Here is a 26967-nt window from a genome sequence, read left to right as displayed (position 1 = left end):
CTCCTTGAATCTCCTTCCTTCACCAGAGACAATGTTCTGTGCCCCCAAATCCCATCCTTCTCTTGCAAAGAGAGCTCTTTAGCCATCCCCCCCTTTTTTTTTACAAGAAGTTAAATATTCATCTCAAATATGCATTCTCAACACCTACTAAGCTCTCCCACTTCCTACTAAGCACCTCTGCTAAAGAAAATAGACACTTTTGTGTGTTTTCAACCCTTGAGTAACACCAAGGACTGGAGCAGAGTTGAATTCAAATTTTTCCCTTAAATGATCAAATACTAGCGAGGGATCCCCCAAAATGCTACTCTCTATGAACAGAAGGGACACCATAGAAAAATGTATTCCCTTCATCCAGAGAAAGCTCAAGAAGTCCTTGGTTTACACTTTTTCTTTCAATTGTATGGAGATTTAAAACTTGCTAAGGTCACATAAATAACCATCAGTAGTAATAACGTCTACCAATTTTCATTATCTACCATACAACTACGCATTTTAAAACACTCATCAGCCCTTCTCATATTTTTTCATCCTTTACAAACGAGGAAACCTTGGTCCTGTATGATTTAGACAAATTGCCCAAGGTCCCCGGAATATTGGATGATACACATAGGATTCTAAACTAAGTCTTTGTGGCTAGGAAAACACACTGGAAATGGAAGAGTGGGTTAGCATTCCTGGTGCTGTTACTATCTAGATTTGTGACCATTGGTATTTCTAGCACCTCTGAACTTCAGTTTAATCATCTAGAAAATAAAGGAATTAAAATAATCTCAAAAATGAGTTTAAACTTCAAAATCTGTGCTTCTTCAGAAACTTGATTTGAGTATTACCATTGTTAATAAACACGAAATTTTATCTATTGCTTAATATTTCTGAGCCATACTCGTTGCTTATCAATATTTACTAGACTATTTAAGTATGCTAATTTAATCAGCTCATAATACTGAGGGGAACTCACGAACATGTATCTGTCATCACTCTTTCTCAGACTACATTATGATGCTACTCAGACTTTAATCTTCTTTAAGTTTAGGTTTGCTGTTATATGAAACTGTGAAATTCTCTTTCCACTTAGGAATAACTTCTTGAACATTGCATTTTTAATTACTAATATCTAAAGTTCTTTTAAACCCTTGAGTTGGAGTATATCTACCAAGACTCTACAAAGGGTTAAAACATTCGGACTGTAGTTCAACTCACAGTAGGTGAAGAAAACATTAGGTCAAGTGCCACAAGGTTAAAAATAATATTTAATAAATTAGATCACCAACAATCTTCTTTAATGTGATGAAGCCATGAGAGTCTCATCTTTGCACAAGGCGAGATGATCTCCAAACTAAGCATGCAGTTTACTAAATGGACATAATCATTTATTTTTTGATAAATGGAAATATACTTTTTCTTTCCATCTATTTTTTAAGCCAGTGCCTAACGAATTGCAAAAGAATTTGCTACTATCCAGCTACTGATTGTCAATAGACCCAAAGATTGGCGCACATGCTATCACATTGCAGGATGTAATGGAATGAGCATTATTTCCAAGTAAGTGATTGTAGCAATAGCCTCTTGAAAATTGCATAATTGAAATACTGGCTGTATATTGCTTCAAGCAGACACGCTCAGAAACGGATAAAATAAAAATCCTTTTAAAACCGGGAAGTGTATTTTCTGATCTCCTCCCTTGCAGTCACCTCACATGGTTATGATTATTATAATTTAGCAATTATAGAACTTTTAAAATGGATTGTGCTTAAGCTGAGAACTATTATTACCACCATACTCTGAATTAAGAATCAAGCCCAGTGATTGCATCAGTGAGGCCTCTCAGCCACTCTCCCTTCTGTTAATATGAACACTAGGGGATGAAAAGGTCAAGCCCAACAGCCATACACAGTGAGCAGCTATTTAACACAGCAAGAGGACGGTTACAATCTGGGTACCAGGACCGCAGCCTGAGAATGCCGGGCCACCGGCGGCGCGGAAGTGCAACTTTCCAGACTTAATTAAAACTATACATGACGATACTGCGGACAATGAATCAGACACCATGGCAATTACCACAGGCTTTTGTGGTTGGCGAACAGAGGAAAGATATCACTCAGGGAAAAACGTATTCAGGAGGTAATACTGTAGAGCATGTTATTACTGGGTGAAAACTAAACGCCTTCTTGCCGTTTGCTGAATGCCTTTTGCCAGGATGGGACTAGATGGTGATTTAAGTGACATTTTTACATTCAAGTTCTTATTTTCCAAATAATTTTTATGGCATTCAACAGATGCATATATTCTGGGACACTATAATAATGACATTGCAATGCATATATAACAAGTTCTCTTTCCAGCTACCTTGCAATGAGGAAGCCTCTAAGTTACTAATAATTTCTATGGAAATATTTTTTAAAAGAGTATTTCTTTTTTTAAATTTAAATTTTTAAACTTTTTTTTATTGAGTTATAGTCATTTTACAATGTTGTGTCAAATTCCAGCGTAGAGCACAATTTTTCAGTTGTACATGAACATACATATATTCATTGTCACATTTTTTTTCGCTGTGAGCGACCACAAGATCTTGTATATACTTCCCTGTGCTATACAGTGTAATCTTGTTTATTTATTCTACATTTTGAAATCCCAGTCTGTCCCTTCCCACCCCCTGACCCCTTGGCAACCACAAGTTTGTATTTTAAAAGAGTATTTCTAAATAATCCCCAATTGCTGTCTGATTACAATTATTCTTCAGCCTTAAAGTATGGTAAAGTGTAGTTCCCTATAATAGCATGTTTTCAGAGGTTATAAGTGACAGTAAGAATAATTTTAGAAAATTCATTCCCCTGATGAATTATTCTGTTACTGTCATTCTTATAATTTTAATACATTTCAATCATAAGAGATAGAGAAGACAAGCAAACAATTAAGACAGAATCTGTATCCTCTTAATCTCATCTCAGTTACTTCAACTAACAGAGTTAAAGTAAAAAGTAAAAGCAACTCTTATTTCAGAGAATATATGAAAGATCAATGTTATATTCACTTCAGTATTATTACTATTTAAAAGAAAAAAAGTTTAAGGACTTATAGTTAAGCAACATTATGAACAAAGAAAAAAATGCAGGAACTGCATTAAATTCAAATTTTCTGAGAGTTATTCTTAACACACAAAAATATAGAGGAGTCAGCTGTGCAGGTGTATGTATATGCAAGCAAATTATTTTCTTTTAAACCAAGCATAGTCCGTGACAAACATAATCCAGCACCATTCTGTAATATAAGAGGTTAGAACAGTGATTCAATTTCAGTATGGGTAATTGATCTGTGCACATTTTCTATTTCTTCCCGGTTCTGTTTTGGGAGATTACTCCTTTCTGAGAATCTGTCCGTTTCTTCTGGGCTGCCCATGGTATTGGAGTATATTTGCTCGTAGAAGTCTCTTACGATCCTTTTTATTTCTGTGATGTGGCAGTTGTTACTTCCCCTTTTTCGTTTCTGATTTTATTGTTTTGGGCCCTCTCCCTTTTTTTCTTGATGATTCTGGCTAATAGTTTATCAGTTTTGTTTATCTTTTCAAAGAACCAACTTTTAGTTTCATTGATCTTTTCTACTGTTTTTTTCAGTCTCTATTTCATTTACTTCTGCTCTGATCGTTATGATTTCTTTCCTTCTGCTAATCTTTGGTTTTGTTTTTTCTTCTTTCTCTAGTTGCTTTAGGTGTAAAGTTAGAATGCTTATTTGAGATTTCTGTTGTTTTAAAATAGTAGCAACAATGCTATTTCACAAAACATCTTAAGAGAGGATTTGTTCCAGGCCTCTCTCCTGGGCTTGCAGATGGCCACCTTCAGGCTCATAGTGTGTCCCCCTGTATGCCTGTCTTTCTCTAAATTTCCCCTTTTTATGAGGAGACTAGTCAATTTAGATTAGAGCCCACTCTAATGACCTATTTTAACTTGAATACCCCTGGAAAGACCCTTTCTCCAAATGAAGTTATAGTGTGAGGTACGAGGAGGTGGTGGGGGAGAGTGTTAGGACTTCAACATAGAAATTTTAGAGGGACACAAATTAATCCATGATAATGGAGTTTTACCTTTTTATTTTTAATGGTTTTAAGATCTTAACTGGAAATCTGAGGATTTCTTTAAGTGAATGGTTTATGTCCATGTTGTTGCCCTGGCTTAAAAACCCAGCTGAACAAAAAACATCTTTGTATAGTTCTACCCATCCCCTTTACCTTACAGACACCTCTCTTACATCCTTTTTAACACATTATGTAATGAACTCCTTATATTTTATTGGCTTTGTAATTTTCCCTAAGATACTTCAATATTAGGTATGTGCCCCTTAACAACAGGAAATGTTTAATCTTTAAAATGTAAATATCATCAGTAATAATAAAACTAATGGTTTTCAGGAAATTTTAGAAATATCTACTAAGGATCTTCATATATAACCAAGAAATGCATTCTCTATACTTATCTTCCACAGAAAGCTACAAAGTCATCAACTGTATATTTACTTTAAAAAATCAGCATATTGTAACAAACTTTTCCAGAACTTTGATAAAAGGGTTGACTAAAATAAAATGTACAAGGTTTTCCATGCTGCTAAAATTCTTTTGACTTTCGTGTAAATTACAACTTTCATTTTTAAACCTTTAATTTATCTAGCTTCTGTGCTTTGATCTATGGAAAAGTCAGTATTCAAAACAAGGGATACTTATATGCAAGGTGTACAACCTCTTTCTGGCAAGGTTCTTACCTTTTCAATAAACCATAGAATTTATTGCCTCTGTTTTTCCTTCAGGAGAAAACTTGACCTTGTTTCTTACTTGCTTTTACTTTTTACTTACCACACATTGTTTCTTACCACACATTGTTGACGCTTAAGCTGTAATAGAAGAGCTTATTTCTTATAGCTGCTTTGTTTTGTAAAATTAAAAAGGAAACATCTCCCTACTGGTATCTAATTCTTCTTATTTTTTGCTATTTTTGTTATTGCCAAAAAATATATTCTCAAGGCCATCTTCAAAATTAAATCCCTGTAAGAGTCTTTTTACTTTATATAGCTCCAAGACAATTCTGTGTGCTGACTGTACAATTGAAAGGAAAAACAAAATTACAGACTAAAGAAGTAGAAAACTTGAGTTTTATAAGAGCAAGGCAACTAACACATGTTATTGTGGACCAAACACTCTTCTAAATACTTTACATATGTCATTCTGAGAGTTATTCTTAATACACAAAAATATAGAGGAGTCAGCTGAGCAGGTGTATGTATATGTTATGTCTTTGACATTTATTTCAGGTGTAATAGAGTGAGCTTAAAATAGCATAGCACAGTCGTAAGATGTCAGGGTTTGCAAAGTGGTCGCCTAAAAGTTAACATGCAGGAGGTCAGCAAATGTTTTCAAATGTATAAATTATCTAGTATGTGTGTGGTAGAGATTTGGGTTCCAATTTCTGTTACTGTATTGATTGCCATGTTAATTTGAATGAACATATTATCTTAGATTGATTAAAAATCTGTCACACACAAGGTTAAGATTTATTTTGTTTCAACTTATTTTATCACTCATGTGTTGTTAATTGACAATTTCAATCTGAGAGCGAAGTGTTTTTATATACATGAAAGCTACTTTGAATGCTGACTTTTTTCATCCTCATTTTATGTAGCATTTCTTTATGATGACTGTTGGATTAAAACTGACCAACTGACAGATCATTTGCTTAATACAGGTTTTTGGAGACACTCAAATCTGTGCTGATAATCTATGAAAGGATACACTCTTTCATGCCTGGGGACAGCTATCCCAAAGCCCCTGGATATCAGTGTCCCCCTATCCCTGGCTTTCTAAAGGGATAGTCTACAAAGTCTACTTCCCTTTTTACCAGGCTACCACCACTGACACTGTCTGGACATCACCTTTTCTGATCTTATAGTTTGTGGCTAAGCCCTTTGGAGCTCAGCATACACACGTCAAATTTCATGTAGGATATAAGTAAGTGAACCTCTCATTAAAATAGCAAATGATATTGTTAGCAAGAAACTGAAGGTGAGCTCTGTACACAAAGAGGGAAAAAATGGCTGGGGAAGTCAGGGTACATTTTGGCTGGTACTACTTCTAAAGAAAAGGGTAGAAGAGTCACTAAATTCACAGACTTTTAAAAAATGTCCAGCAATATTCATCCCACTTACTGGGGGGAGGGTATAGCTCAAGTGGCAGAGCACATGCTTAGCATGCACAAGGTCCTGGGTTCAATCCCCAGGACCGCCTCTAAAAATAAATAAATAAATAAACCTAATTACACCCCCCCAAATATATATATATATATTTTCATTACACCTATTTATCACCTGGCTTTGCTACTGCAGGTTCTCCTCTTACTTTCTCTTTCTCTTAAGAAAGAAATTCAGTTTGACACCCCCTCCCGCAGCTTATTGACAAGCATCAGTCATTTCTCTAACGGGATTTCTCATTTCACACAACCCTTAGCAACCACGGTAGGTGTCTCTGTCTCCAGCCTCCACCCTAAGGAGGCACATGGTGATGGATCTCATAAACTTGTGTCGGCTTCCATGAGAACTGGATCCAAATCCTAATCACTTGCATTGTTGGAACTAATATTTTAAGCATTTCTTAAAAATATATTTAAGGGAGTCATGATTCTTTTTACCCCTTCACTCCCTTTGATCAGTTACAGAAGTCAAGAATACAGATCATTGTAATCGTCCCTCCCTCCATTCACTCTTCCATTAATATTTAATAACCCACTTTGATGCACACAGAACAAACCGGTCTCGAAACTGTAAAACTCTCCTAAGTGGACATTGAGATGGAACTTAAACCACAAATGGAGTGCATGCTACATAAAACTTGATAGTAAGTGGATGGAATTACAGGAAAAAAAATCATCATTTTCATGATCATAAATTTAAATCATGTTCATTGAGGAAAACGTGTATTCCGTTTCTTCGTTTTCTACATGTGGGCATACACGTATTTCTCAACATTGTGTTGTATATAAAGTTGCACATCTTCTGTTTGTTTGGTAATACATTGTAAATGCTTCCAGATGTTAGTTCCAGCTTCTGTAACACTTTCCTTAATAGCAGTGCCGCTTGATGGCTGTGGACTCTGGTGGCTGGCTGCTGGCAATAAGTCTGTGGTTGTCTGGTGGCAGGACCCAGTTCTCTCCGCACTAACAGCTGCTTTCGGGAACTCTCTGTAGTGTACATGAGCAACAGAGCTTTAAGGGAAATGCTTCTCTCTGGTATCTCTAGGCATGTCAGCTGTACCTGAGCCCCTTGGGTGGACTTCCCCGTGTGCTGCCCAGGATGCCACCACTCGCTGCATCCTCTCCAGCCTATTCCTCTGAGTGACAAGTGCTGTGCTGTGGGTTTCTTTCAAATCTCCTACAAATAGACCCACGAAACACTTTGCATAATGATACAAAATTATATCTTCTTACTTACTTTCTCAGTTTCATTTTGCCTAGTGGAAGCTTAAAACCTGACTCAACATTACAGCTCATGCTGAGATTTCCTATCCCTTTAAGTGTGTCTCTTCCCAGGTCTTTGTAGAGCCAACGATGACGTCATGGAGATTTCAAGACTGAGATTTTACATGCATTTGGCAATATCCCCACATTGATCTTCCCTTGAATTCTTTGTCTATTTCTCATCGTCCCGAAATACTACTGTGTGCAAATGGAATTCCAAGTACCTTCATGATTTTCTCGCAATTCCCCAAACTAGATTTATAAACTAATGTCTATGAATTGCCTGGTTTTTCAACTAGCACATCTTTCAAAGATGGCACCTTGGCGGGGTCAGCAGTTTCATGACAATGTCTTATGTTCTCTGGAGTAGCGCTGCCATGGGTCTTTGCTGTGTGATCTTGTACTGAGAAGTCTAGGAATTTACAAGCTCTTTGCTCCTAACATTTGGGAGAACAAGAAAATTGAATGACTAAATAGATGCAAAGGAGAGGCATAAATATGCATCAAATCGCGTGTGCTAGTGGTGAAAGCTGCCAAGCACGTGCGATGCATTTTAATTAGGTGTGGAAAACTGGACACACGAAAGAGCCAGAGCTCAGCAAGAGCAGATTTTTGTCTATTTGGTTCACTGATCTATCCTGGACACCGAGAGGGGTGCCTGGCACACAACAGGCATCCCCAAGAAGTATTTGTTAAATGAAGAAGTCATGGCTTAAAGAATCAAGTTCACCAGAATCTTTCAAAGAACCTTGGCAGTTGTTCTTTCCAACCCCTCATCTTATCACCTGTTATTTTCTTGTCCCTTGAAATATGTTCTAATTTTGCTTAAAGGGAAGGAAAAGCACCCCTTTTCCATGTGGCCAAAGTGACCCACAGTCACCATCAGCCATTTAGACTAATCCCTATGGCACCTAAGCATTCATTCCTCTCTGCCTGTGTCTTACCTTGCATAAAACGTCTTTGAAAGGAAAGATGAAAAATAATAGACAAACACATTGTAACTATCTTATAAAATATTTCTAGCCTTGTGATATTGCCGTATAAAATGAAAATCCATTGCCCCCTTGCAGATAGGCTGTTCATTTCTAACTAGACTTTTTTTTTCACAAGTAGGCATCCTCAGAAGTTGCTGTCACATTTCATATTAATACCAAAGAAATAATTTATTATGTACAGAGCACCCAAAACTAGCAGTAGTTTCCTACCATTACTATTGAATTATTATCTAAATGCATTAGACTCACTGCTTTTACATGTTGTAAATTCTCTTGATAGTCTTAAACAATATTCACACACATGATAGTTGTCTGTAAGGGTCTTGGAAATAATCATTTCCCTAGTGACTTCAAGCAAGTAAAAACTTGGACTTAAATTATGTTACTAGTAATGCTCCTTCATAAAGAAGAAAAGAGGATTAATTTATTTCTGACAGATAGAGTCAATTTCCTTTACTCATGTATAAGTTCCCTGTATCTCTATTCCCACTGAAAATTATTACAGCAGAGTTTTGTTAAATAAAACTAAACAAATGTGTCACTTCTTCTTACCTAAATCAGAGTGGCTCATTGAGATAGTTGTCCTCAATCACAACAACAACTAGCAAATAAAAATGACAACAGAACTGAAAGTTTCTAGTAAGGAAAAAATTGCTCAAGAAGAGAGAAAGATGAACCAGGTTGCAGCTTTTCCTCTGTACCACGGGATGCTGTAACATAATGTAAAACCCGTAACTTGACATGAAAATAGGACTTTGACCCTAGAGTCTTAGGTCTGTTCAAGTAAGAGGAAATAACAAAGACATTTTTAGTTGTGCATGAAGACGCAGACCCCGTGGGTGCCCGTTTCTCAATCCACGTCCATTTCGTCTTCTTCGCAGGAAATGTGCTTCTTCCCCAAGGCTTTTATTTTCTGCTTCCACTTAACTTCCATTGCAATGTGCGAGGACTTTTCGTGGGCAACCACCTGAGTTATTAGAAATAAGAGGAAGGGGGCATATTATTTGAGGAGGGAGTGAAGCAAAGATTAGTATATCCATAAATTTAATGACTTACAATTTATATGGCAGCTTGATTATACAATAACGCATAGACTTTGCAGTTAGAGAGGTTTGGATTTACTTGATAATTTATCCCTAATGCCCCTAATTCCTAGTGCTCAGTGATAAAAACATCTAACCCCAGGCATTGCTGTGAAGAGTTATACAACAGAACATGTGATGTGCCCTGCCCCTGGTCCAAAATGTTATAGTTAATTCATGGCAGCTTCTTTGCCAAACATCCATCAAGTAGTTAATTTTAGTCCAAAGGAAAATCATCTGTTCTTATATAATTATTTTAAGTGATTAAGAGCAGCAGGTTTGGATTGGAGGCACTGTTTTTGGAGGGAAAATATATTGAATTCAAAATTTACCCTCATTAGCTGTCAATGTTAACCCAATACAGCTCCAATTTCCAAGAGTATTTTCATTATTGACCATGGGATTCAAAGGCTTCTGAATTGGGTCACGGATAGATAAATAAATGATAGGTAGGTAGATAGATAGATAGATATTTTTATATATCTGTTCCATGGCTTTTGAAGCTTTCTCTAATCTTGCCCACTCTCCTTAGTAGATCTGTTGTGTGTTTTTTTTTTTTTTACTGAAAACCAGTATGTTTCCTCTACCCTTTGGTTCCCTTAAGAAACAAAGCTACATCCAACTTATATGCATATACTCCCCATATTCTACAAGTTCAGAATGGTTAATTTATCCAAACTTTATTCATATTGTTACCCCAAATCAAGTTTAAACTCTTTAAAGAAATATTCTTCTGAATTTTAAAACTTCTACCCACCTCACCTTCCTCTGAACTTCCCTGGTCAATTGCTAAAGATGTATGACTTTGCTGTCCTCCTGCTCTTGTTCCTTTTCATGCATTACTTTTGTCTTCTGAACTGTAAGACTGGGAAGATAGCTACACATGGCACCCAATTTGTACAGCACAGAGGTCTTAGCTTAATGTAAGTTCCACCACAGGTATTCTGTAATTTTTCTGTTATTATTTACTTCATGTTTTCTTTAAATTTTAAACAATAATTTTGATAATTAACACTTGATATGCTATTGTCAGTAATAATGTATTTATGTATACAAGTTCATCATGCAGTACAAAGTAAACATCATGACATCACTCTTGGAATAGCGATATACCCTAGAAATACGTGTATAATGCTGATTCTTAAGGCATCATAACCACTGAAATGTCACTCCTTCAACACTTAATAGCCCCAAATAATTCAATTTTTATATGCTATATTAAGCCAAACACTAAGCTTCGTTCATTTTACAAAGAACATAAAAATTATTCAGAGATAATGATTCGAGGAATTAATTAAAACCTATTTTTTCCTGTTGACTATAAATAAGCGTAATATGTTAAGGAATAGAAGTGAACATGTTAAAGCTGGAACCACAAAAAGAGACTCTTGAATAAAAGCTTGTTACCCTGTGAGTCAGAATAGTAATTGCAAGAATTTGAGTATCTTGCATGCACAACAGTGTAGCATCACTTCAAATGAATTACACTATTTTCCCCTAAGAATTTGTAATAATGTCCAGTAATAAATAATAACCTGTAGGGCAAATATAAATGGAGGTAGAATGTAGAGAAGTATTTTACCAGAAACTCAGCTCCACAGGCTAAATTGATCTATGCTGATTGCTTTTGCCTGTACAATTTGCTTCTGCAGATAATAGCATAAACTCCAGCCCTACCATCCCAACCTGCCAAACTCAACTGACTTCTTTGTTTGTAATGCATACTTTTTAGAAGCTGAAAAGGGAAACTATATTCGATCAACACTTCAGTCTATAGTATAAGCACCTTCTAAAAATAAATGCAATCTATTGAGAGAAAAAATATTACCATTTTATATAATTAAAGGCATTGTGATAACAGGTAAGAGCTTAGTCTTGTAGCACTTAGAGCTTTTTTGTAACTACATTTATTAGGGATATAACCCACAAGAATGCACCTTCAGACCTCACGGGAAATTTTTCATGGAAAAGTTGGAATTTTTGTTTTTTAATATGGTCTAAAATGCATCTTTTAAAATTTATGTTTGATCTCTCGATTACCGATCATTAATAAATGAAGACATATTTGTACAATTTCATATAAATGTTATATTAGAGGTAGGTCTTCTATGGCTTATTTCAGTTGTCAGAATAACCCTAGAGAGAAATAGAAGGAAATTGGTCAAAAATATGTGTGACTTTTAAAAAGTTCCACATTGCCACCAACCTAAACCAATACTCTCAAAAAAAAAAAAAGAAAGAAAGAAAGAAAGAAAAGCTACTACTTCTGACTAGTATAGAAAATGTTGAGTAGCCATTATTTGTATATAAGCATGCAATCTTATAATATGCTATTTCTGTTCTTCCTTGGTGTGCGCAAAGTTTAAAGACCTCTATAGATAGATGATAGATAGATATTTCTAAAGCCTACTTTTTTTCCATTTCATTATTTAAGCATTTGAATGGATCCTATTTATGACTGAAATTGGGTACTGAACATCAGAGAAGGAAATCCAAAAGAGAGAAAACTCCCGAACTTATAGCCCAGCTAGCAGTTTTGTGTATTAAGGTATATTACAGTTTAACTTCCTTTTTAAAAAAAAATTTGCCCCACCCACAACTGTCAAATTCCTCTATATATCTCAAATGCAGATACCGTCTTATTTAGTATACCCACAATAGGATGTAGCGTATGGCTTTTTATTTAGAAATCGCTCATATACTGAATGCTTAGTGAATGATTTGCACTTCAACAATGGGCATAATCTATGTTCACTGTGTGTGGACAGCCAACTGCTTGCTGCTGTGACGAGTATCCCCAAGCTTCTACGGTTTGAGGGAAAGAGTGTTTATGTCTCAACAAAGAGTAACCCAGGACGGGCACTCCTGGTTGTAGGTGGGATGGGATGCTCTTCACAGTTGTTCAGGGACTCAGGCTGATGCAAAATCTTATGAAGCTCCAGACCTGCTACAACATCCTCCATGAAGGTTTCGCCCTTAGTAAGCGAGTCCAATCTCGGTAATGTCTGTCATGAATCTCTCTGTGATCTGGTTTGTGGTTACTTTTAGTTTGCTCCTATCCTGGGTCTCCTTTTCTCCTTACAGCAGCCCACCGACCCGTTTCCACCTACTGAATGGGCTGGACTCTTTCATGCAGCTTTAGACATCTTCCTTCAGGCTTTCCTTCTATGCGTGTTGTCCCTTGGTATGGAATCTCCCTCCTTTATTTTTATGAGGATAGGTTTTATAAATCTTACATGTTTCAGCCTAGATGTCACTTCTTGGAATTCCAGAAGTGACCTCCCCTCCTCTATTTCACAAGACTTCGTGTGCCCCATAACACACAGTATACTAGCATCATTGTAGCATCTATGTTATCCTCTAATTCCTTCTTTGCTTCTTGGTGATATGCTTAAAGGATAAAATATTTGAAGGCCTGGATTATATCTTATACTCCAATTTATCCCCAGGATATAACACATGACTAGCTTACAATAGACATCAGGATAGAAATACTGAATAAATGAATAGGGAAAATGCTTTTGTACTGTAACAAAGACATAAGTCACAGATTGATTACTATTAATTGTAAAAATAGAAAATATAGAAGAAATAGAACAAAATATATGTGAATTTTTAACATAATTCTAAATGAAAATGGAAGTGAAGCATATCATTAATAAAAAACACAAAAGATATGAAAGATAGAAGGGTTTACATTAACATTTTAAACTGATGTTCATTTTAAAAGTTACATGTGAAACTGAAACGTTGAAGGCAAACAGGGAACATTTTGGTAACAGATTTAATGGTCAAGCCATATTTTTCACTTAAGTAAAGTTCTTACAAAGCACTATAAACTCTTAAACAAATTAGAAAAAAATAGACTTTTCTTTAAAAAAAATCATTACAAATTGACAAAAGTTTTTTTTTTTTTTTAAGTGGTACATCTTCTCTGGCAGTTAAAAAAATAACTATAAACTTTTGCCCATTAAACTGTCCAAAAGAAAACAAACAGGGAAAAAAGATACTGGTGCCAGGAGTATAGTGAGATAATCACACATTTGTGTTGGGTTCAAAATTGACCAAACTTTCCCAGAAAGCACATGTCCCTGTGCATCAAGAGACTTAAAAATGTGTATACCCCTTCATTCTGGATTTCCAAATGGAAGAATTTAAGTAAACAATGGAGGCTGCATTTGAAAATAAATACATAAATTGCATCTTAAAGTAGTATTTATTATAACAAACATGGGAAACCAACTAAATTTTCAAAAATAGGTACATGATGAAATAAAATACAGTGTGTAATCTGACAAAATATCATTCAGTAACTAGGAAAATATTTAAGGGCCTAAAGAAATTTTTTTTTCATATTTAAGAAGAGAAATATGGCATTGTTTTTCCTTTGTGGTGTCTTCCTTTTTTTCAGTTGCTTAAGTGGCCTGAAAACTTGATGCCATGGTAGAGTTTGCCCTCCATTCAGAGCTGCCCCAGTCCCGGGGCTGTGTTCAGAGCTGAGGCAACAGACAATGAGGGAGGATGGGCCCACCTCTCCTTTCCCCTCCCCCACAAATTGTTTATGTTCACTCTTAGATTTTGGCTTTTGAAAGAAAAAAAAAAATCCAAGAAGAGATGTATTCTCTTTCCGTGATTTGGTGTGCCACGATCCTTCTCAAAATGGAGAGCCAGGTGTCTGTTCGGTATGCATAATGCAAAGGATGAAACATAGGGAAAAAAGAAAAAATAAATAATATCCAAAAGCCTTATTACCCTTATTTTGAAAGGCTTTCCCAAACCAAGATCAGATAAACATGCACTTTTTTTTTAATTTTTATGACACCACTAAAATTAACTGTAATGTATGTGATATTTTTGACATATCATGAGAAAATTGTTTATTTGTTGAGAAAATCAGCTTTGCAATACCGTCTCTTAAATAGTAATCAGCTTTTCCATTAATTTGAAATGTCAAATCTAACATATACCAGAAAAATGCCCAGTATAAGCCAAAGTATTTATCTTTATTTATATTCATATATTTTAATTTTGTTTCATTGATCTATATCTTTATTATTTCTGTAGTGTTCATTAGTAATTCTTTACGATATGCTTTTCTATTAAAATAAATTGACATAACCATACAGTTTTTATTACTCAGTCATAAAAAAACAAAATATTTTTGTTTTCTTTAGATATTCCAAAAGGCATATGCACCCAATATTCATAATAGCATTATTTACAATAGCCAAAATATGGAAGCAACCTAAGTGTCTGTCAACAGATGAATGGATGGAGAAGATGTGGTATATGTATACAATGAAGTAATACTCAGTTCTGAAAAAGGATGAAATTTTATCATTTGCAATAATGTAGATAGTCTTGGAGGGTATTACACTAAGAGAAATAAGTCAGATAAAGAAATACAAATACTGTATGTTTTCACTTATGTGTGGGATAATTTGAAAAATAAACAAATGAGCATAGCAAAACAGAAACAGACTCAAAGATACAGAGAACAAATTAGTGCTTATTAAGTGGGGAAAGGGGTAGGGAGAGGGACACAATAAGAAGGAGATTAAGAGGTACAAATTACTAGGTATAAAATAAATAAGATACAAGAATATAATGCACAACAAAGGGAATATACCCAATATTTATAGTAATTTTAAATGGAGTATAATCTGTAAATGTATCAACTCACTCTGTTGTACATCTAAAACTAATATAACATTGTAAATCAACGGTACTTCAGTTAAAAAAAAAAAAAAGAGAGAGAGAATGAAATCTTGCCATTTGCAACAACATGGATGGACCTGGAAGGTATTAAGCTTAGTGAAATAAGTCAGACAGAGAAATACAAATCCTGCACGTTTTCACTTATACGTAGAATCTAAAAAACAAAACAGATGGACAAATACAACAAAACGGAAACAGACTTATAGGTACAGAGAAAGAAAAACTAGTGATTGTCAGAGATGGTGAAGGGATGGGTGAAATGGGTGAAGGGGATTAAGAGGTACAAACTACCTGTTATAAAATAAATGTCACAGAGATGTACAGCACAAGGAATATAGTCAATAATATAATACCTTATAAGGTGCGTATTCCATAAAAATATTGAATCACTATGTTGTACACCTGAAACTAATTAAATATTTAACTCACCTCTAATTCAGTAAAAAGAAAATGCCTTGTTAGTGTTGATAACAAATAAGGTTATATTTTTTGCTCATCACATTTTTTAAAACAAGGATATTTTCTGAGAAAGGATGTTAGATATGCTGTTTCATCACCACCATGAGTATCACTAATATTCTCTGTCTTTGGTGTATATTAATGTTTAATTTTAATATGTACTGCAATTGATACAAACTCATTGAGATCACAAGAAATGTTTCCTTCTTCCTTCTTTTTTGCCTACAGCTTTTATGCAGACCTTCCTGGCAAATTATACTCTTATTTTAAATCTATAGAGTTTGTTCATTTCAAAGCAGGGCCTCTGTGACAGCTGTTCACAAACCCTAACAAGGGAATTCATTCATTTAGATGCAGCCTCTTCTGAATAACTTCACTTGCCTGAGGTTGCCAAGTGTTCTAAAGTGTAACTCCTACGTACTGGGAATGGCCTGAAACTTTTACATTAAACTAAGCTTGAGGGTTTCAGGGAATCAACTAGATTGGTCAAGTATTATGCAATAATCCACTCAGGGAGGCAGCTTCCTAGGACCACTAGAATTAAGGGCAATTTTGTAAGAAGTTTCCATTTATAAGGCAGTCCACACTCTTGTACTTGTGTCATGCTTGACATCATAGCTAGGATATCCTTTTGAAAAGATGTGAGAACTGCTTTACAATGAGAACCACATATTTTCCAATGGTAGCATGACTGTAATCTAATGTTAATATACTCAACGAAAAATCCCAGCCATGCTTCTTTCTTCCAAACCCCAGTTCAGAATGACTGTCTACTCAATAAAGTAGGCATGGTCAGCCAGCATAATTGAACCAACCAGTACCAATAACAAGAGAATAGAGGGAACAGCACTGAGTATGACACTAAACGTTTTAGTCGCATCTATTACTCACAAAAATTCTAACAGGGAGATGCTGTTCTCACCACCTCCCCATTTTGAAGATGAGGTAAATGGAGGTTTAAGAGGTTAAATAATTTGTCATTGTCACATGCTAATATGTTGTGGATGTAACACTGGAATGCTAGTCTATCTGACTGAGTACCAAGCACTGTATAAATATTTGGCCAAATACTTCAAGGCGGTGACATTTGAATTGTCATTTCTGAACTGAATTTGATTTCAGTCATCTTAGAAAAATACATTTCGGAATGTCTTTTTAAATGTCTCTTTCTCAGTGGTGTTGATTAATGGTTTGCATGTTTAATATCTTTCTAATACCTAGTCCCAAATGTTCTTATGGAACTTTAGGCCTATTCCATTTATTAAAGGGGTATCAAATAGGTGCTTGCCACCAGACATATGTCTACAGGTAGCTGTAGCACAGGGTAACCTTACCTCAAGTGAAAAATATTCTGGAAAAGTGAGTGTTGAAATTAACACTGTTCCCCTTCCTTTTACATACACTAATGATGAAAAATATGCCCCAAGGGCCACATTTTCCAGGATAGCTCATCAAATTTGTGATTGTTTCAGGGATAAAGACTTGAGGTCACAGGAAACGGTGCTGCAGAGGGCTGGTCTCCCTGGATTGTCAAAAACTGAGAGTAAAAGCTTAATTATCTTTGATTTACAATAAAAATGGGCCATGATATCTGCAACTAGGGCCATACATGGGAGAATTTGCTGTCTTAATTAGTGTCATACAGGGAAATAATTTACTGATAAAGAAAAAAAGTAGCAAAAGGAAACAAGGAAAACTTAGATGGAAATAAAGCAGTCTAAAGTCATTGCCCAATAGTTTAATATGTTGACAGTTGTGTTGAAGCATAAGATATTAGAATATTTGAGTCACGGTAGAATATTAATGTCATGTCTGATCACTACTCTGTTGAGAGTCACAAAGAGGTATGTTTCTGTGTGCAGCTGGTCTCAGCGCTGAATACTTTGAATACTTTGTGATCTTGGGAACACCATTGCTTTCCTTTTTTTCTATTGATGTAGTAATTTTTCTGCAAATATGAATAATTTTTCTTTTTTAATGTCACCTTCCTCTGTCTCATTCTTTCTCATTTTCAACACTGCCTTAATTAAGCCATGTGCTGTATCACTGATGATCCATTGCTATGGCATCTTAACCTGTTTTAGTACTTTCACTCTTATCCCATCCTTGGCGTTTTAAGACAATTTGAATTTTCCATGAACCACAATGTCAGTGGTTCTTTCCACCTCTGATGTGCTCCAGCCTTGAATTTCTCTCCACCTGGCTCCAAAACACCTGCCACCAAGATTTCTATTTTGGATGAATTTTGATTCGGTATCTCCAGGATATTCTCAATTGTCAGATTTTTTTCCTAACAGACTTTAACTTCAGTTGTGACTCTGATTCCTCAGGTCCCTTGTTTCTTTCAGCAGGAATCCCACACTCCGTGTCCGGTTCTATAAAACTAAGACATGTGAATGAGCTCAACATTCTAGTCAGGTTGCCTCCAACACACATTCTCTGTGCAATTTACCCTGTGCATTATCACCAGATTGAATCTTTTCCAAGCCCCACTTTTCACGAAACATCTTCCTACTAAAGCATTACAGTAATTTTCCATGACATCTCCCCTGCCCCAAATCCATTTGTTAAGGCATTTTGTCTCAGGGTTCCACCAGAGAAACAGAACCAGTGTGAAATAAATATTAAGAGACTTGTTGTAAGGAATTGGCTTCTATGATTGGGAGGGGGCTGGCTACGTAAGTTGGAAATCTGAAATCAGCTATCAGGAAGGGCAGGCTGGAACTCTCAGGCACTGAATCGAATTTCTTCTTCCTCCGGGAAGCAGGTATTAGGCTCTTTAATACAAAACACCTGCACAGCAACAGCAAGATCAGTGCTTGATTGAACAACTGGGGACTATAACCAAATCCCCAGTTGATATACAAAATGGACCATCACCTATTCCAAATTGAATGAATGAATGCATGAAAACCCATTTACGCACTAGCAAACTAATAATTGTAGAGAATAAGCCATCACGACTGGGAGAGAAAGGAAATCAAAGCCAAAAGTGACTAATTCTGGCCCAATACAAGGAATACCAGTTTTCTGTCCAGTGGAACTCCTCTCTTCATCAAAATGATCCACCCATTATCTCTCTGGCTTGGCCTACACACCATGCCTCCTGACCCTTACTCAGTATCACCACTCCCTGGGAACACCTTCTCCTACCCTGAATTCTAAACTAAAGCCTTCCTTCAAAGCTCAACTCAAGCACTGCTTTCAAAGTGAAGCTTGCCTAGATGTCAGTTTGTTCTGGACTTTCATAGCAGGTAGGGTTTGCAGTATGAATTTAGCAAGTCCCAGCCACACCTTGTACTATTATGCATCTTTAGAACTATTCCCCTAGCTAGACTAGAACAATGAGTCCACGTGCAATTTTGTGTTCCATAGATAGGCAATGGGTCAAAAACATTTATGACCACATTCATCCTTGTCAGACAAAGAGAATAGTTTCATAAGCTAGTCTATTTTTCTATTATTAAAAGATCATCCTAAATAAACAACAAGGTCCTACTGTATAGCACAGGGAAGTAGATTTAATAGCTTGTAATAACCTATAATGAAAAGAACATGAAAAAGAATATATATATGTATAACTGAATCACTATGCTGTACACCAGAAACTAACACAAGACTGTAAACCAACTATGTCAATAATACTTTAAATAAATAAACAGATAAATAAATAAATACATAAATAAATAAATTTATACTGATGGCCGAGTGCAACTGCCTCTTGTTGGGCAGTGGAATCTGTCTGGGTGGCATCTGCTTCAGTTTCATCTCCTTTTTCAGTTCCTGTTTCCTCTTCTCTCCTTCTCACTGCATGTGCCCACCCCTCCACGGAGCTGTACCAGTATCTCGTGAGAAGTTCATTGTCTGCAGCTGTTCCCAGGACTCCTAGGCCTGCTGCACTGCTTGATGCTATGTTTTAGCAAAACTCACAGTAGCAAGACTCAGCTCAGGACCTGTCACCTTGGGTTGCTTGCGTGCCTTTCTAGAAACATGCTTGATTCCTGCCAGTGCTGCTGGGAGTTATTTACAAGTGTACGATTAAGGAATAATTCCCTGCAGACATCACAAATGACACTCACTCTTCAAATCTTTTTATTGTTGTTGTTTAGTTACTTAATGAAGCACTGTTCTCAATTTGAGTATCATGGATTCTAGGATATTAAAGCAGGAAAATGCTACTTACACTTTATAATCCCTGTGAAGATGTGATGATCCTTGTGGTCCATATCTTAGAATAGCCAGACCCTAACTTACCACTAGTTGTTTAACCATATTAAACTCTCAAGTCATTTGTCTGGAAACTTGTATGTTTTTCCCATTGAAATGATGTTACTAATGTCAGTTAATTTCCTGAAATAGGCTAAAAAGATCTCAAAGCAGACTTAATTCAGCAAATTAAGCTCAGTATATTATAAGTAATTTGAGGGGGTTTTCTTCTCCCAGTACCCTGTATTGAAAATGTAGCTGTGATTTATAGCACAAGTTTCCCTTTGGGACGGTGGGAACTTATCTCCCTTATGGGGGAAGGCACTGGATAGCAATGTGGACACTTTGTAGTTGTAGATTTCATCCACTGGATGTTTAAATGAAGCATGGACATAATTCATATATTTTCTGAATGGATAAATAAAGTAATGAATAAGCAGATACCCTTTCTCCTGTGTACCATGACAGAGGGAAAATGTTAATAATTACCTCTCAATAAGAAGCAGCAGAACCACAGGGAATGTTGGATCTCATCCTTTCACTGAATGCTTCTCTTTTGTTAAAATAAAATTTTTAAAACTCTAACCTTTCCTTGACATTGTATGGATAAACTCACCCCCAAATCAGGTAATTAAAGGTCAGGTGCTGGTTTGATAGAAGCTGTCTATATTTAAATAGTTTGTTCAAATTAAGACTAGCATTAAACATTCTACCAGGAGAGTTGACCCTGTCTGTCCTTCCAAAAATCTCAGATTTCTTTCTGCTCCCTTTTTAGAAGACTTGATTTTAAAATGCAGAGCATTTAAAATATACACTCAGCTGGAGAAAGAAGATAGAGAAAACAAGAGAAAGCTTCCTTGCCTGGTGCAAGGGAGAGGAATGCTTGCTTTTTACATATAAAATCTTGACACTAATTATGTTAAAGGCATATTCAGTAACATCATTTCATAATTTTTCCAGGATACTTGTGAGTAATTTTAATATATACCATTTAACCTACACCTCATGTTCCATTATACATAATTATTCTACTTGCTTATTATACCCTTTAAATTACAATGATTAATCATACACATTGCATAATTAAATTGTGAAAAAGGATTAATCATCATTATATTATTGTTTAATTATACTACATATTTCATTTTAACTAGAAAACGCAAAGTGCTTTAACTCGTAGACTAACCACATTGTTATATGGATAATTAGCCTAGACTTTATTATAGGTAAAGAAAAATAAGGTCCCAGTTAAGTGACTTATCCAAGGTGAAACTAGAATATTTATTGAACCAAAAATAGCTTAGAATATAGAACGTTTAGTCAATTTCACAAAACCAAACCAAAGGAAAAAAAAAGTTTTTCTCTTTAATGAATAATATATTGAATCTTAAAGAATATGTGATCTTTTTGCCCAGAATCATATGGTTCATAAAGGGTTTTATAGAACATGGTCAATAAGTATGTCAGTTAACCACCTATTGGCATTAAGTCTGGCTTAACCTAACATCTTAGTCCCAGCCTCTGACCCTACGCAGTTCCAGCAACCTGGAATAGTCCCAGGATGTCTCACTTCATAAATGGCCTCCAGACAGATATTGTCACCAGATGGCAGCATCAGAGACTTGTGATCCAAGGTGTAAATACACCATGTTTTCTTTCCTATCATAATACTTATTTATTGCTGGAGAGGGTATAGAGAAAAAGGATCAGTCCTGTACTGTTGGTGGGAATGCAAGTTGGTGCAGCCACTTATGGAAAACAGCATGGAAGCTCCTTAAAAAACTAAAAATAAACTTGGCCTATGATCCAGCAATCCCACTCCTGGGCATATATCTGGAAGAAACTATAATTAGAAAAGACACCTGCACCCCAATGTTCACAGCAGCACCATTTACAACAGGCAAGATATGGAAACAACCGAAATGTCCATCAACAGACGACTGGGTAAAGAAGATGTGACACACACACACACACACACACACACACACACACACACACTGGAATATTACTGAGCTACAAAAAAGAATGAAATAATGCCATTTACAGCATCACGTATGGACCTAGAGATTAACATACTATGTGAAGTAAGTCAAACAGAAAAAGATAAATATTAGATGATATCAATATGTGGAATCTAAAAAAAATGATACAAATCCTATTTATAAACCAAAAGCAGACTCAACGGACCTAGAAAACAAACTATGGTCACCAAAGGAAAGGGCAGGGATGGATAAATTAAGAGTTTGGGATTAACAGATATATATTACTGTATATAAAACAGATAAGCAACAAGGGCCTATTGCATAGCACTGGAAAATATATTCAATTTCTTGTAATAACATATAATGGAAAAGAATCTGAAAAGAAAAAAATTATATGTATGCATATGTATAACTGAATCACTTTGCTGTACACCTGAAACTAACATTGTAAATCAACTACAATAGAAAAATTTAAAAATACCTATTTATAATATGAATTGGACAAAAAAGAAAAAAAAAGAACTGGAGGGAATTACTTTAAATCACAAGGCAGCTTGTCTCTGTTCCGTAAGGAAGTAGTTAAATGCCTTCTTGAGTAAATTGCATCTTTAAGTCCATTGGTGGATTTTTGGATTATTGTAAAAATGAAGACTCAAGCCTTAACCAGGAAAAAACAGGACACAAGTCAATGAATGTTGAAAACAACGAGGACAAAATTGGTCCTTGGTTTCATCTCTTGTGTGAAGTCACATTCAGAATTCCTGAGAGAAAAAGTCTTATTGCTTAAGACTAGATCACGGGACTGCCCAACCCGCAAGTTTGACTGTGGGGACGGGAGAGCACTGATAGCAGCGATTTGGACGAAGGAGTTTGCAGGAACCCCTCTACATTCTACCGACTAGAGGTAGAGCACCTGGGTTAATTTCCCCAACAAAACATCAGTGAATGGAAAACATTCCTAAAGGTAGATTGGAAAATTGTCAGAATCAGACAGTGAGCAGCAAAAAGTAAAACTAAAAACAGACTCCACCACAGAGTCTGATCAACACACTGGGATTTTTTTTTTAATGCTTTGGTATCTGTTATTTACAAACGTTACATTTATATTTTACGTGTGTACGTGCACACATGTGTGTGTCTTTTATCAAAATCCACAAACTGGAAAGATACAGCTCAATTACTCCTCCCTGTATGTCTCTCTTAATCAAGAAACATAGGAAAATCCAGCTGATATATTTTTACTTGAAGAGAAACTAAAAAACCAAGATTCATGTTTAAAGCATACTAACATGTTTGTCCTTATTTTTCTGGTAAGAGCTCTGGTAAATAAGAAATTCCCTGAAGTATTTTTTTCAATATAATACATGCCTTTATTATATACAATCTTTTTATGTGCTCTCACAATTTGCCCCTTTTAGAGTTCCTGAGTATACACAACAGAGCCAAGAAATAATCCTTCTATTGATGTTTCTGGATCCAGCATCTAACTGCAGATACCATGGTTACAACGCCGAGCGTTAGGCATGAAATCGCAGGCTTTAAAAAGCAGCAAATTAATATATTGGTTTTTCAGGATACTCAGCCACATCTATACCAGATCACATATTTGTTTATGAAGAAATGATTGTCTGTAAGGTAAGATGATGTAGACCATTCATTATAGATGGAAGTCAGAAGATAAGGAAAAAGATGATTATTTATATAACCCAGTTCTGTACCAGAATGCTGTACCATTCAAGAACTAATAAAACTGCTCTAATGACTTTAAGCCCAGGAGATAATTTACATTTTATTAGATGGAGGAGATTTAAAATTGTTTGTTGCAGAAGATTAAAAAGAGGGGAAATAAAGAGAGAGAAAGAGACTGAAGCTGGAAGGAAAAATGAGATTCATGATTTTCCTTTTGATCCACAGAATAGCAACTGTCTGTACTGCATTATAACTTCATATGATTTCCCATCAGGTGTCTGAAAACTGCCTCTTTAAATGTGATGATGCTGAAAAATGGTGTCTAAAAAAAAGTTTTTTTTAACATTACTGTCTCCTGCAGCATTTTTACTAATGAGATACACAATAAAATTATATCACTCATGCATTATTTAACATCATATCCCCCGGCTTTCCATCTCCTGATTTTAGATGAGTCATGTGCCTGAAAACCAAACAGCCCCAGGCATTTTAGGTTTTGAATATAAATCACCTATGTAACTTAAGAATGTTATTTTAAATAAAATACTCAATTCTCTGCCTCAATTATATGTGAAAGAGAATATGTATTTTTGCATCCTTATAACTTCATTTGCATATTGCAGAATTTTATTTGTTCCTCGAACAACTTTTCATCAACTGCCCACAAGGTGCCATGATAGGGACGTTTGATAATATTTAATTTAATTAAGAAATCATTACTCCTGGCACATTTCACACTTCTGGATGCAGGCTATTGGCAGAAATACTTTGATAACTTGCTGGCGTAAATTAAGAGATTTACAGAGATAAGATATTCTTATTATATTCAAAATGACCCAGGACTTTAATATTTGAGCTGCAGATGGAAATATACATTTATGTGCCCAAACCTGGTTTTCTACAGTGGTGTGCTGAAGTCAGATTATTTTGGCTCCATAGGATGATTCTAAGCATCTCTTTTCAAATCCACATTTCATAATGTCAAATTGGCCACAGTGGAAGTATTTACACCAGAGAAATTGTAAATGCAGCAAACCAATGGTTTTTATTTGGTTTTGTTGTTTTCAGACAGTCAACTGTTAGAACATCTACCAGAACAGCCCTGGATTTATGCAATGTTGTTTCAGAACTACACACACAAATAAAATGCTGTCTTGAAAGAGCAATCTTATATTGAAAGATTTCTAATATTGTAATAAATGTATTAAAATAATATTTGCAAGTTAATATATTTAGCATTTGCTTTAAAATAATCCAACCCTCATAAAAAATGAGTTGGTGGGAGAACAGGGAATGGTTAAACATAACGAGTAAAAATATTAAAATTTCTCAAGTTGGGGGATTGGTATACAGGATTATTTTGCATTTTTATATTTATAAAGCTTTCCATAAAATGATGTTAAAAATAACCATCAAATGTTAAGTCATTCTACTTTACTTGCCTATTTTTCATCAACTCTGTTTCCTTTCCTTTCCTTCAGTTATTAGCTGGTGTAGATGGATAGTCTTTCATTTGTCATTGGGTTTGTTGTGATCTGAGCAGTTCTTTCATATCACTTTTATTGACTTCACAGAATATTGCATCTTTTACAATAGTCACCCTTTCACTTTGCAAAAGCTTTATATTATTTTCTATTGTATCGTTGAATATCTAACAATTTGCAAAACCACTCCCTGTCTCATGGCAAAGACAGATTGTAATATTAAACCTCAAATGTGAAATCGGCAAGAGCAAAAAAAAAATCAAAAATAAATATACATACACATATATATTCTCTTACATGTGTATGTATATATATTTATATTTTTCATGAAATACATATGTGTTTAAAGACCATATGTACTTATACAGCATATAGATATTCAATTGTTTCCTTAGTATGTTTCTGTATCAGAAAGTTATGGCTTGTAGTTTAATTATGAAAAGAAAATTTTTCATTAATCTCAATTATTTCCTTAACTGTGATTCAAGCTTTTTCGGGGCATGAAAAGAAGTAAGGAACCAAATTCTCTTCTTAAGTAAATTTAAGACCAAATCAACAAAGGATATAGTTTAATATACTTTAATAGAGGTACTGAGGGCTCGTGCAGTTCGCATCCCTTGCATACTACCAAGTCCAACCATTTTATTTTGTAAATTATAAAAAAAGAATAAACTCAAAAAGGATGAAGGACTTCTTTAAAGTGAATCAAGCTCTTGCTACCCAAAGACCAACATCACCTAGGAACTTGTAGGAAAGTCTGAATCTCGCTCCTACCCCAGGACTACTGAAAGAGAAACTGCAGTTTAACAGGACCCCCGGGTGATTTACAATACACTTAATAAAAATTGAGAAGCACCAAACTAGGCTGTAACAGATTTGGGCTAGAAATCAGGTCTTCCAACTCTTTGATTCCCCCCACCGCATTACACCACAATCCCTAGCAAGTGGATGAACTTCTTTTTGCTAATCTTAGCAACAGGAGGCTAGCCTTTCCTCATTCTGTTTATGCACATACTGCAGAAGCACCAGAAGACTTCTGCCAGGTTTTGCCCCCTTCCTTCAATCTTGGATTGGTCATTTTATCCAAGGAAAAGGTTGATATTCTGAAATTCCATAGAAGTTAGACACAGCGAGACTCAGCAACAGATACAGCAGTGATCTGTGATGATGCTGATAAAGATCTCTCTACTCTGAGACAGAGTCACATCCACTCTTGAAGATTCACTCAGGAATAGGTGTGAGAAGAACTGAAAATGTTGTGCGAATCACTGTACACTGCCCTTCCGTGAGCACATACCCTTTCCTCTGAACTCAGTAGCACTTGATCTGAAGAAGAGCTGCATGTGGAGGTCAAACGGTGTCAAGGCCAGCGGAGCTTAGACAGACAGTCGCTGCGCTAATGCAGGTGTGCGGGAGCCGCTGCAGGTTAAACCAATGACCCTCCACTAAACTAAACAGGAATAATTTATAGAAGCCAAGGCATGTTCATTGAATAATGAATCACTTAGACGGAAGAATAAAATACATGTGGATTGATCAGTAGAAAGCAAACAAAAGATTGAAGAGAGCTTAGGAGGACTTGAGTACCTTGAAACTTGAAGCCACTAAATAAAGAACTTCATTGAAAAAGAAAAAAATTTTAAAATAAAATAAAGCAAATAAATAAAAAAGAGCTTAATGGCAGTAGGATATCAAACATTGGAGCAAGAAATGGAAGGAGAGCGTTAAAGCCTAGAGTGTGGTCTGGCTTGCAACAGGTGTTTGTGTTTGTGTTCAATTCTTTCACGAAAGTAGGCTATTGGACTAAGATAATTTTAATGTATTTTAAACAATGTTCTTTAAATACTGTTTTCCCCCTTGGG

General features: G+C 35.6%; 1 long non-coding RNA gene across 8 annotated transcripts in view; it reads right to left on the bottom strand.

Annotated features, from left to right (window-relative positions):
- Nucleotides 1-2462: 2462 nt before the first annotated feature.
- Nucleotides 2463-26967, bottom strand: part of LOC105066475 (uncharacterized) — a 305515-nt gene continuing 281010 nt past the window's right edge. For all 8 annotated transcript variants that reach the window (XR_012503250.1, XR_012503251.1, XR_012503244.1 and 5 more), the window contains one exon: nt 2463-9452. This is a non-coding gene — a long non-coding RNA (uncharacterized LOC105066475). The remainder of the gene's footprint in view (nt 9453-26967) is intronic.

This window comes from Camelus bactrianus, chromosome 29 (genome assembly GCF_048773025.1).
Source record: "Camelus bactrianus isolate YW-2024 breed Bactrian camel chromosome 29, ASM4877302v1, whole genome shotgun sequence".
In the NCBI taxonomy this organism is placed as follows: Eukaryota; Metazoa; Chordata; class Mammalia; order Artiodactyla; family Camelidae; genus Camelus; species Camelus bactrianus.
Note: the sequence above shows the minus strand (reverse complement) of the source record. Positions and strands in the feature narration are given on the sequence as shown.